Here is a 21,730-nt window from a genome sequence, read left to right as displayed (position 1 = left end):
TAACATGCTCGAAAACTCTTGAAACTTCGCACGGGCGTCGGAATGCGCGGCCATCAGAGCCGGGCTGAAGCTGGTACCCGGGCGTGGCAGGGGGGCTCGACAGCGCCCCCTAAAGTGGGGTCTGAAAACTTGGTCCATATATCAAACACACTTGCACGTACATGTATGAAACTCGGTACACATATAGATCTCATCAGGCCGAACAACTTTCGTGCTCTAAGTTATGCGTCAGCCCTACAGGAAGTGAGCTATTATGGGTTGTTCGGAAAACGCATGCTCTGGAATTTAATATACTCCTCCGAGGCCATTGTTTCGATCATTGCCAAACTCGGTCAGCATGAAGAGAACATATCCAGGATGCTAAATTGCGAGCGGATTTTTGATATCTCAAATGGTTTGGCCGTGGCGAAGCAACGAATTTATGGCGAGAAAAGGGAAACAGGAAGTGTGTTATAACTTGTGCAAACATTGACTGGTTTGGATGAAACTTCAGCTGTGTGTTTGTTGTAAGAAGCCGATCACATGGATATGACTTTTGTGAGTCAAAGTTATAGCGCCACCAACTGGCAGCAGGAAGTGTGTCACTTTCAAAAATGCTTTGAATCACCATCTTATTTTGACCCGATTTATTTCAAACTTCATCAGTATAATGTGAAAACATGACAGATAGAGACGTATGAAATGGATTCCTGAAATTTCAAATACTGTTGCCATGGCAACGTGTCAAAGTTTAATAATCTTTTGGCTGTTCTGAGGCTCTTAGCATGCTTGAAATTGCTTGAAACTGCTTGAAACTCAACACACACATCAGAGATGTCAGTCAGTACACATGGACAAAGCCTCAGAAATGGGCGGGGATGAGGGGCTCTCTAGCGCCACCTTTTGACAAAAGTGGGGGGGTTAGTTTTATCTTCAGTCACCAAACTCGGTACATATATTGTTCTCTTCGAGCCGGACAACTTTCTAATTTACAGTCATTAGCTCCGACCAACAGGAAGTCAGATATTTTGGTTTGAAGGTGAATATTTATGTAATTCATGGTCTGAGTTTTTACGTTCTCCTCGTAGGCGATTTATTTAATCTCCACCAAACTCGGTCAACATGAAACAAAGATACGGAAGATGCTAAAATGCGAACGAATATTGGATATCTCAAACGGTGTTGCCATGGCGAGGGATTAAATAAGGACAAAAAAAGGGGAACAGAAATTGTCTCATATCTTGTAAAATAATATTTTGATTTCAATTAAATTAAGATTGTATGTTTGGCAATTGAACTTAGATTAATTTTAAAAGACTATACTATTTTTCAGATGAATATATATATATTTTATAAATATTTATTTGTATAATGTATTGTGCCTGTGTGTGCCCTCCCCTCAATGAACACAAGATGGCAGCATTGTGTTAGTTTTGAAACAGGATAAAAAAAAAAACATTCCATCTCTTCAGGGATTTGTGTGTGTGTGTGTGTGGGGGGGGGGGGGGGGGGGGGACTGGTAATCCCTGATGTTGGGTGCTGCCCCTTTAAGGACGTTGTTCCGGTGAGCGCAAGTGATGTGATCGTGCAGGGAAAAACAAACTGAACTTAGAGAACTGAGTGAGAAAGCCATGTTGATCTCAAATGAAGATTTGAACATTTAACAATTCCAGCTAAAACTATTATCTTACATTATATTCCCAGCGTGGTGAGAAGTGTTATGTTGTTTAAGTGTTGTGATGGTTTGTGTATCACTATGAAGATCGCTATTTGCGATTAGCGCCTAAACGCCTAATGTTATATATTTGTTTTGTTTTAGACATTTACAGTTTGTATTGCCTGTAAAATATGTTGCATTTAGTTAAACAAAGTTTAATGCTTAGTACACAAAGCTGATGTTACAATGTTTTAGAAACGTATTTGGTGATGTGAACATTACTAGATAATAATTGTGAATTGTTTTGTGTTTGCAGTTTGACCACACACGCACACACATAAATGTGCACAAATACTCAACTAAAGTAAACTACAATAACAACGACCAAATGTGTACTGTGTGAGTTCTGCACAAGAGGAATAAAAGTAAAAAAAAAAAAAAAATTTCCAAATTAATGTTATCATTTCATGGGTAACACCTACGTTATGGGGACAAAATGTAATTGACTGATTTGGATGAAACTTCAGCTGTGTGTTTGTTGTAGGAAGCCGATCGCAAGGATATGACGTTTGTGAGTCAAAGTTATAGCGCCACCAACTGGCAGCAGGAAGTGTGTCACTTTTTTAAAAAAATGCTTTAAATCACTGTCTTATTTTGACCCGATTGACTTCAAACTTCATCAGTATAATGTGAAAACATGGCCGATATAGACATATGAATGGATTTCTGAAATTTCCAATACTGTTGCCATGGCAACGTGTCAAAGTTTAATAATGTCTTTGGCTGTTTTTGAGACTCTTAGCATGCTTGAAATTGCATGAAACTTAACACACACATCAGAGATGTTAGTCAGTACACATGGGCAAAGCCTCAGAAACGGGTGGGGATGAGGGGCTCTATAGCGCCACCTTTTGACAAAAGTGAAGGGCGTCGTTTCATCTACAATCACCAAACTCAGTATATATATTGACCTCATCGAGCCGGACAACTTTCTAATTTACAGTCATTAGCTTCGACCAACAGGAAGTCAGATATTTTGGTTTGAACGTGAATATTGGTATAATTCAGGCTCTGAGTTTTTACGTTCTCCTCGTAGGCGATTTATTCAATCTCCACCAAACTCGGTCAACATGAAACAAAGATACGGAAGATGTTAAAATGCGAACGGATTTTGGATATCTCAAACGGTGTTGCCATGCCGAGGGATTAAATAAGGACAAAAAAGGGGAATGTGTGCTGCCCTTCCCTCAATGAACACACGATGGCAGCATTGTCTTAGTTTTGAAGCAGGATAAAAAAAAAACTTGTTTCTCTCTCTCTCTCTCTCTCTCTCTCTCTCTCTCTGTGTGTGTGTGTGTGTGTGTGTGTGTGTGCTTGTTTATGTGATTTATTAGGGACGAAAATTTGTATAATGACATGGGTATTACACTGTTATTACAACGTAGTGGTTAATGAGGACATTTCATGTGTCCACATAATAAAAATATCTTTAAAAACATACTAAATAATGTATTATTAAAATGTAACCAAGTAGCTTTAAAAATATACTACAAATTACAATGAAAACATGGTTTATGAGAATATTTCCTGTGTCCCATAAATGAAATAGCTTTAAGGGGTTTGTGTGTCTGTGTGTCTGTGTGTGTGTGTGTGTGTGTGTGTGTGTGTGTGTGTGTGTGTGTGTGTGTGTGTGTGTGTGTGTGTGTGTGGCATGTTTTTGTGAAATATCAGGACACAAATGTGTATAATGACATGGGTATGACATAGGTATTACAAAAAGAGGGTGAAATATGAGGACGTTCCCCATGTCCTCACTTTTCAAAATGCTTATAAATCACACAGAACAAGTTTTTTTCACAGAAAGTGAACTGCACAGTCTCCTGTGAGGGCTAGGTTTAGGGGCAGGGGCAGTGTAAGGGGATAGAAAATACGGTTTGTACGGTATAAAAACCATTACGCCTATGGAATGTCCTCACATTTCACAAAAACAAACGTGTGTGTGTGTGTGTGTGTGTGTGTGTGTGTGGGGGCATGTTTTTGTTAAATATCAGGACACAAATGTGTATAATGACATGGGTATGACATGGGTATTACAAAAAGAGGGTGAAATATGAGGACGTTCCCCATGTCCTCACTTTTCAAAATGCTTATAAATCACAGAATGAGGTTTTTTTTCACAGAAAGTGAACTGCACAGTCTCCTGTGATGGGCTAGGTTTAGGGACAGGGGCAGTGTGTGTGTGTGTGTGTGTGTGTGTGTGTGTGTGTGTGTGTGTGTGTGTGATGGGTAGGTTTAGGGGCAGGGGCAGTGTAAGGGGATAGAAAATACGGTTTGTATGGTATAAAAACCATTACGCCTATGGAATGTCCTCACATTTCACAAAAACAAACGTGTGTGTGTGTGTGTGTGTGTGTCCACCAACTGGCAGCAGGAAGTGTGTCACTTTCAAAAATGCTAAATCACTGTCTTGTTTTCACCCGATTTACTTCAAACTTCATCAGTATAATGACAAAACATGACAGATAGAGACTTATGAAATGGATTCCTGAAATTTCAAATACTGTTGCCATGGCAACGTGTCAAAGTTTAATAATCTTTTGGCTGTTCTGAGGCTCTTAGCATGCTTGAAATTGCTTGAAACTGCTTGAAACTCAACACACACATCAGAGATATCAGTCAGTACACATGGACAAAGCCTCAGAAACGGGTGGGGATGAGGGGCTCTCTAGCGCCACCTTTTGACAAAAGTGAAGGGCTTCGTTTCATCTACAATCACCAAACTCAGTATATATATTGACCTCATCGAGCCGGACAACTTTCTAATTTACAGTCATTAGCTCCGACCAACAGGAAGTCAGATATTTTGGTTTGAAGGTGAATTTTTGATTAAATCGGGGTCTGAGTTTTTACGTTCTCCTCGTAGGCGATTTATTCAATCTCCACAAAACTCGGTCAACATGAAACAAAGATACTGAAGATGCTAAAATGTGAACGGATATTGGATATCTCAAACGGTGTTTCCATGGCAAGGAATTAAATAAGGACAAAAAAGGGGAACAGAAATTCTCTGTGTCTGCTGCTCTCCCCTCAATGAACACAAGATGGCAGCATTGTATTAGTTTTGAAGCAGGATAAAAAAAAAACTTCTTTCTCTCTCTCTCTCTCTCTTGTTTGTGATTTATGAGGACACAAATTTGTATAATGACATGGGTATTAAACTGGTATTACAACGTGTATGTGTGTGTGTTTAAAAACATACTAAAACAATGTTTTATTCAAATGTAATCAAATAGCTTTAAAATAATCATACTATTTTTCAGATCAATATATTTATTTTATTTAATATATTTCTTCTGAATATTTATTCTCTGTCTGCCCTCCCCTCACTAAAAGGTAGCAGTGTTGTTATTTTTGAAACTCTCTCTCTCCGTGTGTGTGTGTGTGTGTGTGTGGGCATGTTTTTGTTAAATATCAGGACACAAATGTGTATAATGACATGGGTATGACATAGGTATTACAAAAAGAGGGTGAAATATGAGGACGTTCCCCATGTCCTCACTTTTCAAAATGCTTATAAATCATACAGAACAAGTTTTTTTTTCACAGAAAGTGAACTGCACAGTCTCCTGTGAGGGCTAGGTTTAGGGGCAGGGGCAGTGTGTGTGTGTGTGTGTGTGTGTGTGTGTGTGTGTGTGTGTGTGTGTGTGTGTGTGTGTGTGTGTGTGTGTGTGTGTGTGTGTGTGTGTGTGTGATGGGTAGGTTTAGGGGCAGGGGCAGTGTAAGGGGATAGAAAATACGGTTTGTACGGTATAAAAACCATTACGCCTATGGAATGTCCTCACATTTCACAAAAACAAACGTGTGTGTGTGTGTGTGTGTGTGTGTGTGTGTGTGTGTGTGTGTGTGTGTGTGTTTGTGTGTCCACCAGCTGGCAGCAGGAAGTGTGTCACTTTAAAAAATGCTAAATCACTGTCTTGTTTTCACCCAATTTACTTCAAACTTCATCAGTATAAATGACAAAACATGGCAGATGTAGACATACGAAAGGGTTCCTGATATTTTACATACTGTTGCCATGGCAGTGTGTCAAAGTTTAATCATCTGTTGGCTGTTTTTGAGGCTCTTAGCATGCTTGAAATTGCTTGAAACTCAACACACACATCAGAGATGTCAGTCAGTGGAAATGGGCAAAGCCTCAGAAATGGGTGTGTTGGAGGGGTGTTTATTACAACATAATCATGGTTTATGAAGACATTTCATGTGTCCCCGTAAATCAAAATAGCTTTAAAAGCATACTAAACAATGTTTTAATAAAAATGTAAAAATGCAGAATGTTTTCTGTGATGGTAGGTTTAGGGGTTGTGTGTGTGTGTGTGGTGTGTGTGTGTGTGTGTGTGTGTGTGCGATATGTAGGCTTAGGGGTAGTGTAGGGGGATAGAATTTACAGTTTGTACAGTATAAAAACCATTAAGTCTATGGAATGCCCTCTGCCTGTCTTTCCCCTTCCCCCTCTCTATCACTCTCTCTGTGTGTGTGTGTGTGTGTGTGTGTGTGTGTGTGGAGGGGGGGGGGGGTCTCTCTCTCACCCTGTGAGTATGTGTGTGTGCCTTTCTCTCAGTCCTTCCCCTCCCCCCTCACTCTCCCTCTATCATTGTGTGTGTGTGTGTGTGTGTGTGTGTGTGTGTGTGTGTGTGTGTGTGTGTGTGTGTGTGTGTGTGTGTGTGTGTGTGTGTGTGTGTGTGTGTGTGTGTGTGTGTGTGTGACTTTCTATTTATTTTTTATATTGGACCACACATATTGATTTCAAATATATTCAACATATTTTTTTCAGAGAGTGAAATAAAAAAAACTTTCTCCCACCATTTAGATCTTATTTCTTTTTGTTGTTAAAATCTTGTGAACCTTGTTCAATGTGCAGAGTGCATCTCTCTCAGTCCTTCCCCTCCCCCCTCACTCTCAGGCTCACCCTGGGTGTGTGTGTGTGTGTGTTTGAGTGTGTGCGCGCACGTGTGGTGTGTGTGTGTGCGCGCACGTGTGTGTGGGGGGGGGAGGGGGGTGTCTCTCTCACCCTGTGAGTTTGTGTGTGTGTGTGTGTGTGTGTGTGTGTGTGTGTGTGTGTGTGTGTGTGTGTGTGTGTGTGTGTGTGTGTGTGTGTGTGTGTGTGTGTGACTTTCTCTCTTGATCATAATTTAACCCTTTCATATAGGCTATCACAAATAACTATCACTTGAAATAAAAACGTCATGTGATGTGTTTGCCAAGATCACGTATGATGCACATGTCTTTAAATTAATTATTTACTGATATAATATAAATGTATTAAAACATAAATTTCACATGATTTTATAAAAGTGGCTATTTATAATAAACTTCCATAAAATATAGACACGCATCTTACTCTTACCTGACACTGATATTAAAATCATCTTTGCAGTTTCTGTGATTTGGCTCCATTTATACATTTTTTATTAAAAAAAATTTATTGGACCACCCATATTGAAATTAAAGCATGTTTTATGGTGCATAAGATTGGTGCACAAATGGTAGCTAAGGTAGCTCAAAAACACATGAAGAGAAGTGTTAGAATAAAACAACATCAGCATTCGAATGGTATTCTGAACTCATTCCAATTTGACCTTTGACATAATCTGACATGAAATTCATATAAATTTAATTGATCTCATAGATGTGGCTGTTGTGGTTTGTGGTCATAGCAGCACCAACTGCTGCAGTTAATGTGGTGAATTCAGATGACTTTGACATAGTCCTTTTATGTTTTCCCATTTTAAATGCCTATTGCCTGCCGTGCACAGTTAAACTGATGCCACCGGGGTGGCGGTGCCACCGGCTTGGGCCCGTCATCGCTGCTCGCAGCTTTAATTAGGGGCCAAGCACCGAAGGTGCGAAGGCACCTATTGAAACCGTTCCCGTTCTTATTATTATTATTCATCTTCTTCTTCTTCTTCTTCTTCTTCTTCTTCTTCCGCCACGAAGTCTATGGCAGCCCATAGAACCGTATGGTAAAAAGTTGTGAAATTTGGCACACTAATAGAGGACAGTCTGAATTGTCACCGTAGCAAATTTGGAGTCTCAAACTCAATCCCTCTAGCGCCACCATCAGTCCAAAATTTGACTCATGTTTATGCTAATAACTTTTGAACCATAAGGGCTAGAAACAAAATTCTTTTTTCCTCTGATTCCTTGGCTCAAGACGATTCGATTGCACCCTATGACGTCATTTTCCGTCATAAAAATTTTCCCGCCATTTTGAATTTTCCGAAAAACCTACTTTTACGAACTCGTCCTAGACGGTTCATCCGATTTGCACGAAAATTGAACCAGATCATCTTCAGACCATGCTGACAAAAAATCTTGCAAATCAAGTTGATTCGTCAAATCATTTGCGATAAACGCGCAAACAAATTTTACGTAGCGGTTGCAAAAACACTCTTAAGGCAATATCTCTGCAACGCTTTATCGTATTCAAACCAAACTTGGTACATGTCATCACAATCATGACTTGAGGCAACATACAGCGTTTCGGCGCAGCGCCACCTACTGGTCCGGAGATACGAAAAATTGCTATTTTTGCTTATAACTTCTGAACTGTTTGTCCAAAAATCATAAAAGTGGTCTCGTTACATTCAGGACGGCATGCCGAGTCGTCTGATATTCAATTTTACCATATCGGCCATTTTGGCTTTCGGCCATTTTGAATTTTGTCAAAAAATGCTATATTTTACAAATGCATTAGTATATTGTTACTAAACTCGGTATGTGACTTCCTTGCTATGCCCTGAAGGTACTCAAAAAGTTTTAGGGCAGTGCCACCTTGTGGTCAAAAGATATAACAAACTTGACAAAAATGCTAATAACTTTTGATTAAATTAGCCTAGTATATTGAAACTGGTCATAATAGAGTCATTGGCTCATGCCGATTCAATTGCAACCTATGATGTCATTTTCGGTCATGATAATTTCCCCGCCATTTTTAATTTTCCAAAAAACCTACTTTTACGAACTCGTCCTAGACGGTTTGTCCGATTTGCACGAAAATTGAACCAGATCATCTTCAGACCATGCTGACAAAAAATCTTGCAAATCAAGTTGATTTGTCAAATCGTTTTCGATAAACGCGCACACAAATTTTGCGTAGCGGTTGCAAAAACACTCATAAGCCTATATCTCCACAACGCTTTATCGTATTCAAACCAATCTTGGTATATGTCATCACAAGCATGACCTGAAGCAACATGCAGCGTTTCGGCGCAGTGCCACCTACTGGTCCGGAGATACAAAAAATGGCTATTTTTGCTTATAACTTTTGAACTGTTTGTCCAAAAATCATGTCTTCCGCACCATGCTTTGAAGGTACTCAAAACGTTTTGGGGCAGTGCCACCTTGTGGTCAGAGGTTATAACAAAATTTACAAACATGCTAATAACTTTTGATTAAATTAGCCTAGTTTAATGAAACTGGTCATAATACAGTCATTGGCTCATGCCGAGAACAGAGATACTCATTTTTCCATATTTGGTCAAACATCCTGTCCTCAATGTTCTTATTTGATCAAAACCTACTTTTTCAAACTCATCCTAGACCGTTTGTCCAATTTCCACCAAAATCGAATCGTATCATCTTCAGACTGTGTCAACAAAAAGTTAGGGATTTTGCATCAATAGATGAAACCGTTTTTGTAAACCGCAGCGACGAAGTTGAGCCATTATGCCAAAATTACTCTTGAGGCTGTATCTCTGCAATGCTTTGACATATTGGCATCAAACTTTGCATGTGTCATTGTTCCCTTATTCTGACCACACCACATCAATTTCGTATCTGTGCCACCTATTGGTCAAAAGTGATAAACCATTAACTTACATTATCAGTGACTCAATATATGATATTTCAGCCATTTTGCCTAATCTTCTTAAACTGTATAATTGTTAATTGTTGCAGTTGGTCTGACACTCAGACTACAATGCATTTTCAGCCTTTTGCTTAAAATCATCTTAAAACGTGATTAATTGCTCATTGCTCCAGTTGATCTGACACTGCCAGCCATTTTGGCATGTCTTGTCTTCTTCTTTGCGCTTGGCCCCGGTATTGCTGCTTGCAGCTATATTTATTAGGGGTTCAAGCACGAAGTGCTGAAACCCTATTGTAATTGTATTGATTTTTATTATTATTATTATTATTATTATTATTATTATTATTATTAGGGGTTCAAGCACGAAGTGCTGAAACCCTATTGTAATTGTACTGATTTTTATTATTATTATTATTATTCTCCGCTAAAACGCATCGTGCAGCCCAAACCGTAAGTGCTAGAGACTTGAAACTTGGTCACAGGGTAGTACAAAAATCGAGGAGAGGTTATCAAAATATGAGCCTGATTGGCCAATAGGTGGCGCTATAGCGCAAAAAACAAAAAAACTGCACTATTTTGCTTATATCTCAATAACCCTTTGTCCCAGATCCAAGTGTCTTACATCATTGGAATCCTTGGCTCAAGCCGAACAAAAAATATAGCAGGTTTTTTATTTCCGGTATGCAAATTTTCCCGCCATTTTGGATTTTGTCCAAAACCTACCTTTGCGAACTAGTCCCTGGATTTTTGCCCGATCGGAACCAAACCAGTGCAGAAATGTTCTCTGGAGTCTGATTATCAATAATTATCGAAAAAAAGTTTAAATTTCGATTAACGGTTGCTAAGGGGCGTCAAAACATCTAAATGGGCGGAGCATAATATTTAAAAAAAGCTATAACTTAGGAAGTACATGAGATAACTTCACCAAACTTGGTACACATGTGTATATGCTGAGTTTTTGGTCACGATAAAAAAATCGCGATGATTGGGCTTTAGGTGGCGCTATAACACGAAAAAAACATGAAAATGGCTATAACCACCCGACCGCTAGTCCGATTGACTTGAAAATTTGTATGCAGTGTCTTGGTCCAAGTTACCATATATGTCTATGAGGACATTGGCGTATCTCAAAAAACATGGCTGATATCGGCCAATGAAGTTTGAGCACCTCTAAGACAAGGTTAACGGAGACCGATCGGAATGAAACTCGGTGGGCGTCTTTGACTCATGACCCTAGAGGTCTGTAAGAATTTTGAAAGAAATCGGCCACTAGTTGGCGCTAACGAGTTTTATGGCTCTGTAATCACGTGGTGTTGAACACATCAACCAAATATACATATCATATGATAGGTCTCCTCATGCTGAACAACTTTGCTTCTAGAAGTATTGCTGTCAATCAAATCGTTCATTAAATATTTGTAATTATGTTTAAAACCTACTTTTGCGAACTAGTCCCTGGATTTTTTCCCGATCAGAATCAAACCAGTCTAGGACAATTCTCTGGACTCTCTAGATCAATAATTATTGAAAAAAAGTTGAACTTTTGCATTTGGATGGCCATAACAGGGTCATTTAGAAGAAGGGCGTAGCAAAATACACTCAATAGCCTATAAAATCTAAAAGAAAACTCAAAACTTCACGAAAATTGTTATGTATATGTGACATAACATGCTGAAGAAGCATGCAAAGTTTCATGAAGATCGGACCATAGGTGGCGCTATAACTGTTAAAAAGCTTTGAAAACCATGTATTCCCTATGGTGAATTGCCTGTAGTGACTGTAAATGGTATTTTCCATCTCTGTAATCAGGTGGGGTTAAAAACATCCACATAATATGAATAAATTATGATAGATCTCCTCATACTGAACAACTTTGCCTCAAGAACCAATACTGTCAATCAAATTGTTATTTATTTATTTATTCACAATTATGTTAAAAACTTATTACCTAAAATTGCCACCAGATGGCAGCAGAAGACCACTCATTGGTTCATTCTGCTTACTAAGCATATTTAAACTTTATAAAATCATTATAATAAATGTTGCAAATGACATTTTGTCAATGTTTATCAATTAATTTGTTCATTTGATAAATTTTTTTACAATAATTATTAAATTACAATTAAAATAATGCCTGAAAATATGTTTTAAAGGGGAAAACCTGGAATAAGCTATTTGTTACCCATCATTTATTTCAAATATCTATATCTCCAACAAAATGTGCATGTGAGTTAAGCACGTTTGAAGACATTAACTTGGAAAATGTGCCCATTAAATGAAAAACAGACATTTAAAATGAAAATGAGCCAATGAGTGGTTCTCTGCTGCCACCTGCTGGGCTTAAATGGTCATTTTGTCATACTATTTACTTATCATGTTCTATAATTCCTATTTAGACATTATAAAGTCACTATTACAATATTTACAATCACATTTTGTCAAATTAATTTATTTCAAATATATTATGACGTATTACCTAAAATTGCCAACAGATGGCAGCAGAAGACCACTCATTGGCTTATCCTCTAAACTAATATTGTTCAATCATATTTAAACTGAAACTGAATTAAAACTCAGAGTATGAACCCGATTGGCCAATAGGTGGCGCTACAGCAATCAAAAGTGCGAAATTGCTCATAACTCCTAAACCCTATGTCGTAGACTCAAGTGTCTTATATCATTGGAAAGGTGAGTCCATGACGAACAAAACCTATATCTCTGATTTCATTTCCGCCATGATAGATTTTCCGCCATTTTGCATTTTGTCAAAAAACTACTTTTGCAAACTAGTCCTAGGTTTTTTGCCGGATCGGAACCAAACCAGAGTCAAAATGTTCTCTGGAGTCAGATTATCAATAATTATTAAAAAAAGTCGAAATTTATATTCACGGTTGTTAAGGAGCATAAAAATAATCGTTCAGGGGGGAGCCTATTTACTAAAAGGGCTATAACTCAGGAACAAAAAGAGATATCTTCACCAAACTTGGTACACATGTGTATAGGCTGAGTCTTTGGTCACGATAAAAAAATCGCGACGATTTAACACTTGGTGGCACAATAACGTGAAAAAACATCAAAATGGCTTTAACCACCTGACCGCTAGTCCGATTGACTTGAAAATTGGTATGCAGTGTCTTGGTCCAAGGTGCCAAGTATGTCTATGAGGACATTGGCGTATCTTAAAAAACATGGCTGCCACAGCCAATTAAATTTGAGCACCTATTAGACAAGTCTCATGGCCCTAGAGGTCTGTAAGAATTTTGAAAGAAATCGGCCACTAGTTGGCGCTAATGAGTTTTATGGCTCTGTAATCACGTGGTGTTGCACACATCCACGAAATATGCATATCATTTGATATATTCTAAGGGAAAACTCAAAACTTCACGAAAATTGGTGGGCATATGTGACATTAGATCCTTAACAAGCTTGCAAAGTTTTATAGAGCTCGGACCATAGGTGGCGCTATAACTGTTAAAAACCTTTTAAAACCAAATGTTTCCTATGGTAAATTGCCTATATTGCCTGAAAATTGACTTTTCCATCTATTTTTTCAGTGTTTAAAATCTTGCTAAATAAAACTAAATGTCTTTTGATGCTTGTGTGCTTAAAGGCCTTAAAGGCTTGAACCCCGCTAAATGCTGCTTGCAGCTTTAATTAGGGGTTCAAGCACGAAGTGCTGAAACCCTATTGTAATTGTATTGATTTTTATTATTATTATTAGGGGTTCAAGCACGAAGTGCTGAAACCCTATTGTAATTGTATTGATTTTTATTATTAGGGGTTCAAGCACGAAGTGCTGAAACCCTATTGTAATTGTATTGATTTTTATTATTATTATTATTATTATTATTATTCTCCGCTAAAACGCATCATGCAGCCCAAACCGTAGAAGCTGGAGCTTTGAAACTTTGTCAGATGGTAGTACAAAAATCGAGGAGAGGTTATCAAATTATGAGCCAGATTGGCCTATAGGTGGCGCTATAGCAATCAATTGCGCAAAACTGCTCATAACTCCTAAACCGTATGTCGTAGACTCAAGTGTCTTATATCATTGGAAAGCTGAATACCTGACGTAAAAAATGTATATCTCCGATTTCATTTCCGCCATTATAGATTTTCCGCCATTTTGAATTTTGTCAAAAAACTACTTTTGCGAACTAGTCCCTGGATTTTTGCCCGATCGGAACCAAACCAGTGCAGAAATGTTCTCTGGAGTATGAATATCAATAATTATCGAAAAAAAGTTGAAATTTCTATTCACGATCGCTAAGGGGCGGAAAACGAACGTTGTGGGAGGAGCCTATTTTACTAAAATGGCTATAACTCAAGAACAAAATGAGATATCTTTACCAAGATTTGTACACATGTGTATGGACTGAGTTTTGGGTCACGATAAAAGAATCGCGACGATTGAACACTTGGTGGCGCTATAACACGAAAAAAACATGAAAATGGCTATAACGACCCGACCGCTAGTCCGATTGACTTGAAAATTGGTATGCAGTGTCTTGGTCCAAGGTACCATATATATCTATGAGGACATTGGCGTATCTCAAAAAACATGGCTGCTATTGGCCAATGAAGTTTGAGCACCTCTAAGACAAGGTTAACGGAGGCTGATCGGAATGAAACTCGGTGGGCATGTTTGACTCATGGACTTAGAGGTCTGTAAGAATTTTGAAAGAAATCGGCCACTAGTTGGCGCTAACGAGTTTTTTGGCTCTGTAATCACGTGGTGTTGCACACATCAACCAAATATACACATCATATGATAGGGCTCCTCATACTGAACAACTTTTCCTCTAAAAGCATTGCTGTCAATCAAATCGTTCATTAAATATTTGCGATTATGTTTAAAACCTACTTTTGCGAACTAGTCTCTGGATTTTTGCCTGATCGGAAACAAACCAGTCTAGGACAATTCTCTGGACTCTCTAGATCAATAATTATCAAAAAAAAGTTGAACTTTTGCATTTGAATGCCTATAACAGGGTCATTTAGAAGAGGGGCGTAGCAAAATACACTCAAAAGCATTTAAATCCTAAAGGAAAACTCAAAACTTCACGAAAATTATTATGTATATGTAACATAACATGCTGAAAAAGCATGCAAAGTTTCATGGAGATCGGACCATAGGTGGCGCTATAACTGTTAAAAAGCTTTGAAAACCATGTATTCCTATGGTGAAATGCCTGTATTGGCTGTAAATGGCATTCTCCATCTCTGTAATCAGGTGGGGTTAAAAACATCCACATAATATGCATAAATTATGATAGATCTCCTCATACTGAACAACTTTGCCTCAAGAACCAATACTGTCAATCAAATCGTTATTTAAACATTCACAATTATGTTAATAACCTACTTTTGCAAACTAGTCATAGATTTTTCAACCTGATCAGAACCAACCCAGGGCAGTACAATTCTCTGGACTCTTTAGAGCAATAATTATTTTTTTAAAAAGTTAAACTTTTGCATCTGAATGGCTATAACTGGGTTATTTCAAGATGTGGCCTTGACCAAGTGTCCCCAAATGCCTATATCTATTCAATGAATGCTCAGATATTCTTAAAAACAAGTCAGAACATGTGTACTATGCCTCTAAACAAGCATGAAAATTTTCAGACAGATAGGACCATATTTGCCTCTATAACAGTTAAAAAGCTGAAAATTATGAAAATAATGGTATATTAAGCCAATAAGTGGTCGTTTGCTGCCCCCCGCTGTTCATTTTATTGTACTACACTCTAATATTGATATACAAGTCATTTTCAGCTTTAAATAAATCACTATTTTAACATTTGCTATCACATTTAGTTAAAATTAATCTATTAAGTATTACTATTGACAATTGTCACATTGAGAAATGTGAATCTTGAAGGAGACTTGCAGGAAACATTTTGTTTACTGCAACATCATAAAGTTCAAATGTCTGTAACTACAACAAAATGTGTGTGTGTAGTCCTATGTTTCTGAATACATTTTTAAAAATCTGATTAATAGTTACAAAGAGCTATGTGAAATGATTATAGACCATAGCATTAAAAAAGTGTGTGTGTGTCTGGCCTTGACCAAGTGTCCCCAAATGCCTATATCTATTCAATGAATGCTCAGATATTCTTAAAAACAAGTCAGAACATGTGTAATATGCCTCCAAACAAGCATGACAATTTTCAGACAGATAGGACAATATTTGCCTCTATAACAGTTAAAAAGGTGAAAATGACAGAGTTCATATGAAAATAATGACCAATATGTGGTCTTTTGCTGCCCCCCGCTGTTCATTTTATTGTACTACACTCTAATATTGATCTATGGTTATAGATACATGGTTAATCATAGTAAATAATACTAGAACGTGGTGCATTTCACAAAAAAATGTGACATGCTCATAGACCATTAAAAGATATTTTCACAATAACATATCTCAAAAATATTGTGTGTGTGTGTGTGTGTGTGTGTGTGTGTAACCATGCATAATGGAACAACTGGTTTGAAGCCTGTTTCAGAGCCTATTTTACTAAAAGGGCTATAACTCAGGAACGAAATGAGATATCTTCACCAAACTTGGTACACTTGTGTATGGGATGAGTCTTTGGTCAAGGTAAAAAGAATTGTGAGGATTGAACACTTGGTGGCGCTATAACATAAAAAAACATGAAAAGGGCTATAACCACCCGACTGCCAGTCCGATTGACTTGAAAGTTGGTATGCAGTGTCTTGGTCCAAGGTACCATGCATGTCTATAAAGGAAATTGGCGTAGCTCAAAAAACATGGCCGCCATTGGCCAATGAAATGTGAGCACTTATTAGACAAGGTTAACAGAGGCCGATCGGAACAAAAGTTGGCGAGCATGTTTGACTCAGGGTCCTAGAGGTCTGTAATAATTTTTTAAGAATTTGGCCACTAGTAGGCGCCAATTAGTTTTATGGCTCTGTAATCACGTGATGTTTCACATATTCTCACAATATTGATATAATTTGATAGATCTCCTCATACTGAACAACTTTGTCTCTAGAAACATTGCTGTCAATCAAATCGTTCATTAAATATTTGTGATTATGTTAAAAACCTACTTTTGCAAATAAGTCCCTGTTTTTTTGCCCGATCGGAACCAAACCAGTCTAGGACAATTCTCTGGACTCTCTAGATCAATAATTATCAAAAAAAGTTTAACTTTTGCATTTGGATGGCTATAACAGGGTCATTTCGAAAAGAGGCGTGGCAAAAAACCCTCAAAAGCCTATAAATTCTAAGGGAAAGCTCAAAACTTCACGAAAATTGGTGGCCATGTGTGAGATTAGATCCTTAACAAGCATTAAACGTTTTATAAAGATCGGACCATAGGTGGCGCTATAACTGTTAAAAACCTTTTAAAACCATGTTTCCTATGGTGAATTGCCTGTAAATTGAATTTTCCATCTATTATTTCAGCGTTTAAAATCTTGCTAAATAAAACTTAATGTCTTTTGATGCTTGTGTGCTTAAAGGCCTTAAAGGCTTGAACCCCGCTAAATGCTGCTTGCAGCTTTAATTAGGGGTTCAAGCACGAAGTGCTGAAACCCTATTGTAATTGTAAGGGTTTTTATTATTATTATTCTCCGCTAAAACGCATCGTGCAGCCCAAACCGTAAAGGCTGGAGCATTGAAACTTTGTCAGATGGTAGCCCAAAAATCGAGGAGAGGTTATCAAATTATGAGCCAAATTGGCCTATAGGTGGCGCTATAGCAATCAATTGCGCGAAACTGCTCATAACTCCTAAACCGTAAGTCATAGACTCAAGTGTCTTATATCATTGGAAAGCTGAATACCTGACGTAAATAATGTATATCTCCGATTTCATTTCCGGTAGGCAAATTTTTCCGTCATTTTGAATTTTGTTGAAAAACTACTTTTGCGAACTAGTCCCTGGATTTTAACCCGATCGGAACCAAACCAGTGCAGAAATGTTCTCTGGAGTCTGAATATCAATAATTATCGAAAAAAAGTTGAAATTTCGATTCACGGTTGCTAAGGTGCGGAAAACGAATGTTGTGGGAGGAGCCTATTTTACTAAAATGGCTATAACTCAAGAACAAAATGAGATATCTTTACCAAACTTGGTACACATGTGTATGGGCTGAGTCTTTGGTCACGATAAAACAATCGCGACGATTGAACACTTGGTGGCGCTATAACACAAAAAAAACATGAAAATGGCTATAACCACCCGACCGCTAGTCCAATTGACTTGAAAATTGGTATGCAGTGTCTTGGTCCAAGGTACCATATATGTCTATGAGGACATTGGCGTATCTCAAAAAACATGGCCGCTATCGGCTAATGAAGTTTGAGCACCTCTAAGACAAGGTTAACGGAGGCCGATCGGAATGAAACTCGGTGGGCATGTTTGACTCATGGCCCTAGAGGTCTGTAAGAATTTTGAAAGAAATCGGCCTCTAGTTGGCGCTAACGAGTTTTATGGCCCTGTAATCACGTGGTGTTGCACACATAAACCAAATATACATATCATATGATAGGTCTCCTCATGCTGAATAACTTTGCCTCTAGAAGCATTGCTGTCAATCAAAGCGTTCATTAAATATTTGCAATTATGTTTAAAACCTACTTTTGCGAACTAGTCCCTGGATTTTTGCCTGATCGGAACCAAACCAGTCTAGGACAATTCTCTGGACTCTCTAGATTAATAATTATTGAAAAAAAATTGAACTTTTGCATTTGGATGGCTATAACAGGGTCATTTAGAAGAGGGGCGTAGCAAAATACACTATACAGCTTATAAATCCTAAAGGAAAACTCAAAACTTCACGAAAATTGTTATGTATATGTGACATAACATGCTGAAGAAGCATGCAAAGTTTTATGGAGATCGGACCATAGGTTGCGCTATAACTGTTAAAAAGCTTTGAAAACCATGTATTCCCTATGGTGAATTGCCTGTATTGGCTGTAAATGGTATTTTCTATCTCTGTAATCAGGTGGGGTAAAAAACATCCACATAATGTGCAGAAATTATGATAGATCTCTTCATACTGAACAACTTTGCCTCAAGAACCAATACTGTCAATCAAATTGTTATTTATTTATTCACAATTATGTTAAAAACGTATTACCTAAAATTGCCACCAGATGGCAGCAGAAGACCACTCATTGGTTCATTCTGCTTACTAAGCATATTTAAACTTTATAAAATCATTATAATAAATGTTGCAAATGACATTTTGTCAATGTTTATCAATTAATTTGTTCATTTGATTAATGTTTTTACAATAATTATTAAATTACAATTAAAATAATGCCTGAAAATATGTTTTAAAGGGGAAAACCTGGAATAAGCTATTTGTTACCCATCATTTATTTCAAATATCTATATCTCCAACAAAATGTGCATGTGAGTTAAGCACGTCTGAAGACATTAACTTGGAAAATGTGCCAATTAAATGAAAAACAGACATTTAAAATGAAAATGAGCCAATGAGTGGTTCTCTGCTGCCACCTGCTGGGCTTAAATGGTCATTTTGTCATTCTATTTACTTATCATGTTCTATAATTCCTATTTAGACATTATAAAGTCACTATTACAATATTTACAATTACATTTTGTCAAATTAATTTATTTCAAATATATTATGGCGTATTACCTAAAATTGCCACCAGATGGCAGCAGAAGACCACTCATTGGCTTATCCTCTAAACTAATATTGTTCAATCATATTTAAACTGTGATCGTGCAGACCAAAGCGTAAATGCTAGAGACTTGAAACTTTATCAGATGGTAGTACAAAAATCGAGGCTAATGTTGTCAGAGTATGAACTTGATTGGCCAATAGGTGGCGCTACAGCAATCAAAAGGGCGAAATGGCTCATAACTCCTAAACCGTATGTCGTAGACTCAAGTGTCTTATATCATTGGAAAGGTGAGTCCATGACGAATAAAACGTATATCTCCGATTTCATTTCCGCCATGATAGATTTTCCGCCATTTTGCATTTTGTCAAACAACTACTTTTGCAAACTAGTCCTAGGTTTTTTGCCGGATCGGAACCAAACCAGTGTCAAAATGTTCTCTGGAGTCAGATTATCAATAATTATCAAAAAAAGTCGAAATTTATATTCACGGTTGTTAAGGAGCGTAAAAATAATCGTTCAGGGGGGAGCCTATTTACTAAAAGGGCTATAACTCAGGAACAAAATGAGATATCTTCACCAAACTTGGTACACATGTGTATAGGCTGAGTCTTTGGTCACGATAAAAAAATCGCGACGATTTAACACTTGGTGGCACAATAACGTGAAAAAACATCAAAATGGCTTTAACCACCTGACCGCTGGTCCGATTGACTTGAAAATTGGTATGCAGTGTCTTGGTCCAAGGTACCAAGTATGTCTATGAGGACATTGGCGTATCTTAAAAAACATGGCTGCCACAGCCAATTAAATTTGAGCACCTATTAGACAAGTCTCATGGCCCTAGAGGTCTGTAAGAATTTTGAAAGAAATCGGCCACTAGTTGGCGCTAACGAGTTTTACGGCTCTGTAATCACGTGGTGTTGCACACATCCACGAAATATGCATATCATTTGATAGATCTCCTCATACCAAACAACTTTTTCTCTAGAACTGTTGCTGTCAATTAATATGTTCATTAAATATTCCTGAGTATGTTCAAAACCTACTTTTGCGAACTAGTCCCTGGTTTTTTGCCCGATTGGAACCAAACTAGTCTAGGATAATTCTCTGGACTCTCTAGATCAATAATTATTGAAAAAAAGTTGAACTTTTGCATTTGAATGGCTATTACAGGGTCATTTAGAAAAGAGGTGTGGCAACATACACTCAAAAGCCTATAAATTCTAAGGGAAAACTCAAAACTTCACGAAAATTGTTTTTGCATATGTAAGATAACATCTTTAACAAGCATGCAAAGTTTTATGGAAATCGGACCATAGGTGACGCTATAACTGTTAAAAGCCTTTTAAAACCACGTATTTCCTATTGTAAATTGCCTGTATTGACTGTAAATGGTATTTTCCATCTATTATTTCAGTGTTTAAAATCTTGCTAAATAAAAATTAATGTCTTTTGATGTTTGTGTGCTTAAAGGCCTTAAAGGCTTGAACCCCGCTAAATGCTGCTTGCAGCTTTAATTATTATTATTATTATTATTATTCTCCGCTAAAACGCATCATGCAGCCCAAACCGTAGAAGCTGGAGCTTTGAAACTTTGTCAGATGGTAGTACAAAAATCGAGGAGAGGTTATCAAATTATGAGCCAGATTGGCCTATAGGTGGCGCTATAGCAATCAATTGCGCAAAACTGCTCATAACTCCTAAACCGTATGTCGTAGACTCAAGTGTCTTATATCATTGGAAAGCTGAATACCTGACGTAAAAAATGTATATCTCCGATTTCATTTCCGCCATTATAGATTTTCCGCCATTTTGAATTTTGTCAAAAAACTACTTTTGCGAACTAGTCCCTGGATTTTTGCCCGATCGGAACCAAACCAGTGCAGAAATGTTCTCTGGAGTCTGAATATCAATAATTATTGAAAAAAAGTTGAAATTTCTATTCACGATCGCTAAGGGGCGGAAAACGAACGTTGTGGGAGGAGCCTATTTTACTAAAATGACTATAACTCAAGAACAAAATGAGATATCTTTACCAAACTTTGTTCACATGTGTATGGACTGAGTCTTGGGTCACGATAAAAGAATCGCGACGATTGAACACTTGGTGGCGCTATAACACGAAAAAAACATGAAAATGGCTATAACGACCCGACCGCTAGTCCGATTGACTTGAAAATTGGTATGCAGTGTCTTGGTCCAAGGTACCATGTATGTCTATGAGGACATTGGCGTATCTCAAAAAACATGGCTGCTATTGGCCAATGAAGTTTGAGCACCTCTAAGACAAGGTTAACGGAGGCTGATCGGAATGAAACTCGGTGGGCATGTTTGACTCATGGACTTAGAGGTCTGTAAAAATTTTGAAAGAAATCGGCCACTAGTTGGCGCTAACGAGTTTTTTGGCTCTGTAATCACGTGGTGTTGCACACATCAACCAAATATACACATCATATGATAGGGCTCCTCATACTGAACAACTTTTCCTCTAAAAGCATTGCTGTCAATCAAATCGTTTATTAAATATTTGCGATTATGTTTAAAACCTACTTTTGCGAACTAGTCTCTGGATTTTTGTCTGATCGGAAACAAACC

General features: G+C 37.7%; 2 protein-coding genes across 4 annotated transcripts in view; one reads left to right on the top strand and one right to left on the bottom strand.

The window, feature by feature from the left end:
• piga (phosphatidylinositol glycan anchor biosynthesis, class A) overlaps positions 1–21,730 on the top strand; it is an 882,343-nt gene that overhangs the window by 740,923 nt on the left and 119,690 nt on the right. The window lies entirely within an intron of this gene.
• Positions 1–21,730, bottom strand: part of acp6 (acid phosphatase 6, lysophosphatidic) — a 72,862-nt gene that overhangs the window by 4,699 nt on the left and 46,433 nt on the right. The window lies entirely within an intron of this gene.

Source organism: Gobio gobio (genome assembly GCF_949357685.1).
Source record: "Gobio gobio genome assembly, chromosome: 7".
Taxonomy (NCBI): Eukaryota; Metazoa; Chordata; class Actinopteri; order Cypriniformes; family Gobionidae; genus Gobio; species Gobio gobio.
Note: the sequence above shows the minus strand (reverse complement) of the source record. Positions and strands in the feature narration are given on the sequence as shown.